Raw genomic sequence first — 10,000 nt, forward strand, 5'->3', positions numbered from 1 at the left:
GAAGCACCGGTGTGACCCCAGGATGCAGAGAAGGTAGGTAATGTGCGGGTAAAGATATGTTGACTGGGTGAAAGAAGGAGGCACCAGTTTGACTCCAGGATACAGAGAAGGTAGGTAATGTGCAGGTAAAGATATGTTGTCTGGGTGATGGCAGGAAGCACCAGCGTGTATGGGTGAAAGAAAGAAGCACCGGTGTGACCCCAGGATGCAGAGAAGGTAGGTAATGTGCGGGTAAAGATATGTTGACTGGGTGAAAGAAGGAGGCACCAGTTTGACTCCAGGATACAGAGAAGGTAGGTAATGTGCAGGTAAAGATATGTTGTCTGGGTGATGGCAGGAAGCACCAGCGTGTATGGGTGAAAGAAAGAAGCACCGGTGTGACCCCAGGATGCAGGGAAGGTAGGTAATGTGCGGGTAAAGATATGTTGACTGGGTGAAAGAAGGAGGCACCAGTTTGACTCCAGGATACAGAGAAGGTAGGTAATGTGCAGGTAAAGATATGTTGTCTGAGTGATGGCAGGAAGCACCAGCATGTATGGGTGAAAGAAAGAAGCACCGGTGTGACCCCAGGATGCAGAGAAGGTAGGTAATGTGCAGGTAAAGATATGTTGAATGGGTAAAGGCAGGAAACACCAGCAAAAGTCGGTCCCGTCCATCGCTGCTCGCAACTTTAATTCTATTAATTCTGACTTTTTGCAGGGGAGGTTGCAAATGAAATCCAGCGTCGCAAACTGGGAACGCTTTGGTAGGAACCCACTCAAGGTTGGCTGTGATCATCTCCGGCTAATTCTCTCAGAAGCGTACGACCTCGCGTGACCGACATCAGCAGGCGGCGTTTCAATTTCAAAGAAAGGCGATCGCTTGAAGATCAACTCTCTTGACTGCAGAACAAATGAGCGTCTTCAAATCAAATTTGAGACAATTAGTGCTCCCGCTGTTTGTAATTGCTTTTTCACGGACGGATCAAACGACCACATCTGGGGAGGAGATGAGAGGGAGGATGCGGATGCCAAGTGGGAGGCAAAACCAGGAGGAGGTCCTGACGCGTCCAGAAAATCAAAGAATGTTTTTTTTCCTGCTCTTTCGTCCGCGAAAACGCGTATTTAAACATTCGTTTTATGCGTCTAAGCATCACATCTGCGTCGTTTTAATGAAATATCAATCAATCAATCAATGTTCATTTATATAGCCCTAAATCACAAATGTCTCAAAGGGCTGCACAAGCCATAACGACATCTTCGGTTCAGAGCCCACATAAGGGCAAAGAAAAACTCACAATCCAGTGGGATGTCAATGTGAATGACTATGAGAAACCTTGGAAAGGACCCCAGATGTGGGTGGCAACCCCCTCAGCCCCCCTCTAAGGAAAACCGGATGAAATGGACCACGAGTGACTCTAGCATAATATTATGAGAGTCAAGTCCATAGCGGATCTAACATAATAGTGAGAGTCCAGTCCATAGTGGATCTAACATAATAGTGAGAGTCCAGTCCATAGTGGATCTAACATAATAGTATGAGAGTCCAGTCCATAGTGGATCTAACATAATAGTGGGAGTCCAGATCATAGTGGATCTAACATAATAGTGGGAGAGTCCAGTCCATAGTGGATCTAACATAATAGTGTGAGAGTCCAGTCCATAGTGGATCTAACATAATAGTGTGAGAGTCCAGTCCATAGTGGATCTAACATAATAGTGTGAGAGTTCAGTCCATAGTGGATCTAATATAATAGTGTGAGAGTCCAGTCCATAGTGGATCTAACATAATAGTGAGAGTCCAGTCCATAGTGGATCTAACATAATAGTGTGAGAGTTCAGTCCATAGTGGATCTAACATAATAGTGTGAGAGTCCAGATCATAGTGGATCTAACATAATAGTGTGAGAGTCCAGTCCATAGTGGATCTAACATAATAGTGAGAGTCCAGTCCATAGTGGATCTAATATAATAGTGTGAGAGTTCAGTCCATAGTGGATCTAACATAATAGTGTGAGAGTTCAGTCCATAGTGGATCTAACATAATAGTGGGAGTCCAGATCATAGTGGATCTAACATAATAGTGTGAGAGTCCAGTCCATAGTGGATCTAACATAATAGTGAGAGTCCAGTCCATAGTGGATCTAACATAATAGTGTGAGAGTTCAGTCCATAGTGGATCTAACATAATAGTGAGAGTCCAGTCCATAGTGGATCTAACATAATAGTGTGAGAGTTCAGTCCATAGTGGATCTAACATAATAGTGGGAGTCCAGACCATAGTGGATCTAACATAATAGTGTGAGAGTCCAGTCCATAGTGGATCTAACATAATAGTGTGAGAGTCCAGTCCAAAGTGGATCTAACATAATAGTGTGAGCGTCCAGTCCATAGTGGATCTAAGATAATAGTGGGAGTCCAGACCATAGTGGATCTAACATAATAGTGTGAGAGTCCAGTCCATAGTGGATCTAACATAATAGTGTGAGAGTTCAGTCCATAGTGGATCTAACATAATAGTGTGAGAATCCAGTCCATAGTGGATCTAACATAATAGTGGGAGTCCAGACCATAGTGGATCGAACATAATAGTGGGAGAGTTCAGTCCATACTGGATCTAACATAATAGTGTGAGCGTCCAGTCCATAGTGGATCTAACATAATAGTGTGAGAGTCCAGTCCATAGTGGATCTAACATAATAGTAAGAGTCCAGTCCATAGTGGATCTAACATAATAGTGTGAGCGTCCAATTTATAGTGGATCTTACAAACCCCATTTCCATATGAGTTGGGAAATTGTGTTGGATGTAAACATAAACGGAATACAATGATTTGCAAATCATTTTCAACCCATATTCAGTTGAATGTACTACAAAAGACAAGATATTTGATGTTCAAACTCATAAACTTTATTATTTTTTTGTAAATAATAATTCGAATTTCATGGCTGCAACACGTGCCAAAGTAGTTGGGAAAGGGCATGTTCACCACTGTGTTACATCACCTTTTCTTTTAACAACACTCAATAAACATTTGGGAACTGAGGAAACTAATTGTTGAAGCTTTGAAAGTGGAATTCTTTCCCATTCTTGTTTTATGTAGAGCTTCAGTCGTTCAACAGTCCGGGGTCTCCGCTGTCGTATTTTACGCTTCATAATGCGCCACACATTTTCGATGGGAGACAGGTCTGGACTGCAGGCGGGCCAGGAAAGTACCCGCACTCTTTTTTTATGAAGCCACGCTGTTGTAACACGTGCTGAATGTGGCTTGGCATTGTCTTGCTGATATAAGCAGGGGCGTCCATGAAAAAGACGACGCTTAGATGGCAGCTTATGTTGTTCCAAAACCAGTATGTACCTTTCAGCATTAATGGTGCCTTCACAGATGTGTAAGTTACCCATGCCTTGGGCACTAATGCACCCCCATACCATCACACATGCTGGCTTTTCAACTTTGCGTCAATAACAGTCTGGATGGTTCGCTTCCCCTTTGGTCCGGATGACACGATGTCGAATATTTCCAAAAACAATTTGAAATGTGGACTCGTCAGACCACAGAACACTTTTCCACTTTGCATCAGTCCATCTTAGATGATCTTGGCCCAGAGAAGCCGGCGGCGTTTCTGGATGTTGTTGATAAATGGCTTTCGCTTTGCATAGTAGAGCTTTAACTTGCACTTACAGATGTAGCGACGAACTGTATTTAGTGACAGTGGTTTTCTGAAGTGTTCCTGAGCCCATGTGGTGATATCCTTTAGAGATTGATGTCCGTTTTTGATACAGTGCCGTCGGAGGGATCGAAGGTCACGGTCATTCAATGTTGGTTTCCGGCCATGCCGCTTACGTGGAGTGATTTCTCCAGATTCTCTGAACCTTTTGATGATATTATGGCGCGTAGATGTTGAAATCTCTAAATTTCTTCCAATTGCACTTTGAGAAACGTTGTTCTTAAACTGTTTGACTATTTGCTCACGCAGTTGTGGACAAAGGGGTGTACCTCGCCCCATCCTTTCTTGTGAAAGACAGCATTTTTTGGGAAGCTGTTTTTATACCCAATCATGGCACCCACCTGTTCCCAATTAGCCTGCACACCTGTGGGATGTTCCAAATAAGTGTTTGATGAGCATTCCTCAACTTTATCTGTATTTATTGCCACCTTTCCCAACTTCTTTGTAGTCAGCTGGAGGCGTGTCTTAATGAAATTAAACAATGGATGTCCGCTAACTTTTTGCAACTCAACGCCAAAAAAACGGAAATGCTGATTATCGGTCCTGCTAGACACCGAACTCTATTTAATAATACAACTCTAACATTTGACAACCAAACAATTAAACAAGGCGACACGGTAAAGAATCTGGGTATTATCTTTGACCCAACTCTCTCCTTTGAGTCACACATTAAAAGCGTTACTAAAACGGCCTTCTTTCATCTCCGTAATATCGCTAAAATTCGCTCCATTCTGTCCACTAAAGACGCTGAGATCATTATCCATGCGTTTGTTACGTCTCGCCTCGATTACTGTAACGTATTATTTTCGGGTCTCCCCATGTCTAGCATTAAAAGATTACAGTTGGTACAAAATGCGTCTGCTAGACTTTTGACAAGAACAAGAAAGTTTGATCACATTACGCCTGTACTGGCTCACCTTTATATACATATATACCTATACTGGCTCACCTGCACTGGCTTCCTGTGCACTTAAGATGTGACTTTAAGGTTTTATTACTTACGTATAAAATACTACACGGTCTAGCTCCATCCTATCTTGCCGATTGTATTGTACCATATGTCCCGGCAAGAAATCTGCGTTCAAAGGACTCCGGCTTATTAGTGATTCCCAAAGCCCAAAAAAAGTCTGCGGGCTATAGAGCGTTTTCATTTCGGGCTCCAGTACTCTGGAATGCCCTCCTGGTAACAGTTCGAGATGCCACCTCAGTAGAAGCATTTAAGTCTCACCTTAAAACTCATTTGTATACTCTAGCCTTTAAATAGACTCCCTTTTAAGACCAGTTGATCTGCCTTTTCTTTTCTTTTTCTTCTATGTCCCACTCTCCCCTGTGGAGGGGGTCCGGTCCGATCCGGTGGCCATGTACTGCTTGCCTGTGTATCGGCTGGGGACATCTCTGCGCTGCTGATCCGCCTCCGCTTGGGATGGTTTCCTGCTGGCTCCGCTGTGAACGGGACTCTCGCTGCTGTGTTGGATCCGCTTTGGACTGGACTCTCGCGACTGTGTTGGATCCATTGTGGATTGAACTTTCACAGTATCATGTTAGACCCGCTCGACATCCACTGCTTTCCTCCTCTCCAAGGTTCTCATAGTCATCATTGTCACCGATGTCCCACTGGGTGTGAGTTTTCCTTGCCCTTATGTGGGCCTACCGAGGATGTCGTGGTGGTTTGTGCAGCCCTTTGAGACACTAGTGATTTTGGGCTATATAAGTAAACATTGATTGATTGATTGATTCTTTGTCACGTGTTGCTGGCATCAAATCATAAAGTTAATGATTATTTGCAACAACAAAATAATGGTTTATCAGTTTGAACATCAAATATGTTGTCTTTGTAGCATATTCAACTGAATATGAATTTAAAAGGATTTGCAAATCATTGTATTCTGTTTATATTTACATCTAACACAATTTCCCAACTCATATGGAAACGGGGTTTGTATTTACAATACGCTGAAAGGAGCACAACTGGAGCTGAGGACCAAAAAAAAAAAAAAAAACGGCCCCTGTTTTAAGTGAGACAGTATTGACCCCACTGGTGATTTAAGGAGCACATTACTGTACAACTGTACTTATAAAAGGAGCAAAACATCCTGTTGGCTCCTCTGTGATCCTGCCAGAGGAACATGCAGTATTCATACTTCCCTCGCCCCATGCAGTATTCATGTGCGCTATTATTGATGCATGCATATATAATCATGCAGCGTGCGGGCCCCTGCACTGATATACATCACACCCAGTTTGGCTCCGGTCATCACCAGCTCTCTGATTGAGGTCAAAGAGTCATGTGACGTCTCCTTTTTTTTTTTTTTTCTTCTTTCTTTTTGGGGGGAAGCGGTTTTTAGCAGCACATTTACAAAAAGACGAGCACGTCCCCGGCAGACGTGAGCGGGCATACTGAAATGAGAATTTCCTCCGACATGCACTGATTTTTTATTCGTTTTTTTTAACCGGCGGAAATATTAGTAGCGGACGATATCGGCTCGCATCTGAAATCTCCGATACATGCAGCCTGCAGCGTGTTTGCTCGAGTCAAGCTGGACCACCGATTTCGTCCAATAAGAATAGGAGTTTGGGCTTTTAAAAAGTGTAAACATGGGAGGCTGTGGACTACTAGGAGCTAGCAGCTACACAACAGCTAAGCACACAATCTATGCATACAGTGGGGCAAAAAAAGTATTTAGTCAGCCAGCGATTGTGCAAGTTCTCCCACTTAAAATGATGACAGAGGTCTGTAATTTTCATCATAGGTACACTTCAACTGTGAGAGACAGAATGTGAAAAAAAAATCCAGGAATTCACATTGTAGGAATTTTAAAGAATTTATTTGTAAATTATGCTGGAAAATAAGTATTTGGTCAACCATTCAAAGCTCTCACTGGTGGAAGGAGGTTTTGGCTCCAAATCTCACGATACATGGCCCCATTCATTCTTTCCTTAACACGGATCAATGGTCCTGTCCCCTTAGCAGAAAAACAGCCCCAAAGCATGATGTTTCCACCCCCATGCTTCACAGTAGGTGTGGTGTTCTTGGGATGCAACTCAGTATTCTTCTTCCTCCAAAATGGATACATGGATGAAACCAAAATAGAACTTTTTGGTATAAACTCAACTGGTCGTGTTTGGAGGAAGAAGAATACTGAGTTGCATCCCAAGAACACCATACCTACTGTGAAGCATGGGGGTGGAAACATCATGCTTTGGGGCTGTTTTTCTGCTAAGGGGACAGGACGATTGATCCGTGTTAAGGAAAGAATGAATGGGGCCATGTATCGTGAGATTTGGAGCCAAAACCTCCTTCCATCAGTGAGAGCTTTGAATGGTTGACCAAATACTTATTTTCCACCCTAATTTAAAAATACATTCTTTAGAATTCCTGGATTTTTTTCCACATTCTGTCTCTCACAGTTGAAGTGTACCTAGGATGAAAATTACAGACCTCTGTCATCATTTTAAGCGGGAGAACTTGCACAATCGCTGGCTGACTAAATACTTTTTTGCCCCACTTTACGTATGTGTCCTTAATTGAAAAATGTGTCTGTGGAGAGGCGGAGCCGACGGGCTGACGGCGGGGCAGGACACGCTTTGGCCCTGCTCAAGATGGTGGCCAGGAGGCGGAGTATGCGGCGGCACAAAGAGGCGGGGCGTGCCGGGAGCGACGCCGCCGCAATCGAGATCAGTTGCGTGGCTCACAATCTGCCCATCAGTGTATAAAAGGGGAGAAGGAGGAAATATCAGAGGAGGAGGTGGAGTGTTCGCAGCATTGCAGGATAGCAAGAAACAAGAACGATCCGAGAATGAGCCCTAGAGGAAGACGACGACAACGGCAGCTGAAAAGCAGACCGAGACGAGCGGCGGAGGAGGAGCTGAAAAGCGACCCGATCAACACTGAGGCTTTGGTATTTGAAAAAAAATAAAAGAGTCAAACCTGCTCAACCACATGTCCTTCCTGGGTGGTCCACGCAACCCACACGACGACGGCTGGAGTCGTTCACAGTGTCATTTTAAACAAATATTAAATAATTATAGTTGCATATTACTCACAAATACGTCTCCAAAGGCGTATTGATTAATATCTAAGTAACAAACGTGTTCGCATTATTCAACTTACTGCACTGAATTTCTAGCAACAAGGTTTTTTTCTTTATGTTACCCTAAAATCTACAGCTGTAGTTTTTACAGTGCGTTACTGTAAATTGATAAAATGCAGCACTTTTATTTTTATGTAAAAATTCTGGCAACCGAGCAGTAAATTATTCAAATTTTTTTTTACAGTGTGTTACCATAATTGTAAAAACTGTTATTTTCCCGCTAAATTTCTAGCGACTTTACGGTAAAATATACGGCCGTTGTTTTAACTCTGCATTACTGTGAATGGAGAAACGGTAGAATTTTTATTTTTACGATAAATTTCTAGTGAGTTTTTACGGTAAAATCCACGGCCGTTGTTTTTACAGGGCGTTACTGTAAATTGATAAACGGCACCACTTTTATTTTTACGATAAAATTAAGGTGATTGAGCTGCCATTTTTGTTTACTGTAATATATTCATACTTTTATTTACAGTGTATTACCGTAAATGGAAAAACTGTACCACTGTTATTTTAGCGATAAATTTCTAGTGACTTTTTTTTACTGTAAAAATCTACGGCCGTTGTTTTTACAGTGCATAACTGAATTGAAAAACGCTCAAATTTTTATTTTTACGTTAAAGTTTTAGCGACTTTTTACTGTAAAATCTACGGCCGTTGTTTTTACAGTGCATAACTGAATTGAAAAACGCTCAAATTTTTATTTTTACGTTAAAGTTCTAGCGACTTTTTACTGTAAAATCTACGGCCGTTGTTTTTACAGTGCATTACTGTGAATGGAAAAACGGTAGGATTTTTATTTTTATGATAAATTTGAAGTGACTTTTTACTGTAAAAACTCCTTTCGTTGGTTTTTCAGTGCGTTACTGTAAAATGAAAAACGGTAGCACTTTTATTTTTACGTAAAAATTCTGGCAACTGAGCAGCCAGTCTTTTATTGTAAACTATACAAACATTTTTTTATAGTTCATTGCTGTCAACTGAAAAACGGTAGAATTTTTATTGTTACGATAAATTTCTAGTGACTTTTTACTGTAAAATCTACGGCAGTTGTTTTTACAGTGCATTACTCTAAACTGAAAAATTGTATAGTTTTTATTTTTACGAAAAATTTTAGCGACTTTTTACTGTAAAATCAAAGGCCGTTGTTTTCACAGTGCATTACTGTAAATGGAAAAACGGTCCAATTTTTATTTTTACGATAAATTTGTCGTGACTTTTTAAACTCCTTTCGTTGGTTTTACAGTGCGTTACTGTAAATTGAAAAACGGTAGCACTTTTGTTTTTACATAAAAAAATCTGACTACTGACCAGCCAGTCTTTTACCATAAATTATAAAAACATTTTTTATAGTGTATTACTGTAAAATGGATAAACGGCACCACTTTTATTTTTACGATTAAAATTCAGGTGACTGAGCAGCCTTTTTTTTTTTTTACTGTAATATTTTCATAAAAAACTGTACCACTGTTATTTTCACGATAAATTTTTAGTGACGTTTTTACAGTGCATTACTGTATATTGAAAAACGGTCGAATTTTCTTTTTAACGATAAATTTCAAGCAACATTTTACCGTACAATCTACGGCCGTCGTTTTTACAGTGCGTTACTCTAAATTGAAAAATGGTATAATTTTTATTTTTACGATAAATTTTTAGTGACGTTTTTACAGTGCATTACTGTATATTGAAAAACGGTCGAATTTTCTTTTTAACGATAAATTTCAAGCAACATTTTACCGTACAATCTACGGCCGTTGTTTTTACAGTGCGTTACTGTAAATTGAATAACGCAAGAATTTTTATTTTTACGATAAATTTCTAGCGACTTTTTACAGTAAAATCTCCTTCCGTTGTGATTTGCTGTGAATTGATAAACAGCAGAACTTTTTTTTTTTTACGTAAAAATTCTTGCAAATGAGCCGTAAATTACACAAACATTGTTTTTAATTAATTTAATTTTAATTAATTACATTAATGTGGCGACATATTACTGTAAACCCTACAGCCATTGTTTTTACAGTGCGTTATTTTAAATTGAAAAACGGTCACATTTTTATTTTTATGATAAATTTATAGCGTCTTTTTACTGTAAAATCCATGGCTGTTGTTTTTACAGTGCGTTACTGTAAAATGGAAAATGGTAGCATTTGTATTTTTACGTAAAAATTCCGGCAACTGACCAGTCAGTCTTTTACCGTAAA

The 10,000-nt window shown here is 40.5% G+C and overlaps 1 long non-coding RNA gene across 1 annotated transcript in view; it reads right to left on the reverse strand.

Annotated features, from left to right (window-relative positions):
• The window catches only part of LOC133546260 (uncharacterized), a 17,046-nt gene that overhangs the window by 1,820 nt on the left and 5,226 nt on the right, over positions 1–10,000 (reverse strand). The window lies entirely within an intron of this gene.

The sequence above is a fragment of the Nerophis ophidion genome, linkage group LG29, assembly GCF_033978795.1.
Source record: "Nerophis ophidion isolate RoL-2023_Sa linkage group LG29, RoL_Noph_v1.0, whole genome shotgun sequence".
Classification (NCBI taxonomy): Eukaryota; Metazoa; Chordata; class Actinopteri; order Syngnathiformes; family Syngnathidae; genus Nerophis; species Nerophis ophidion.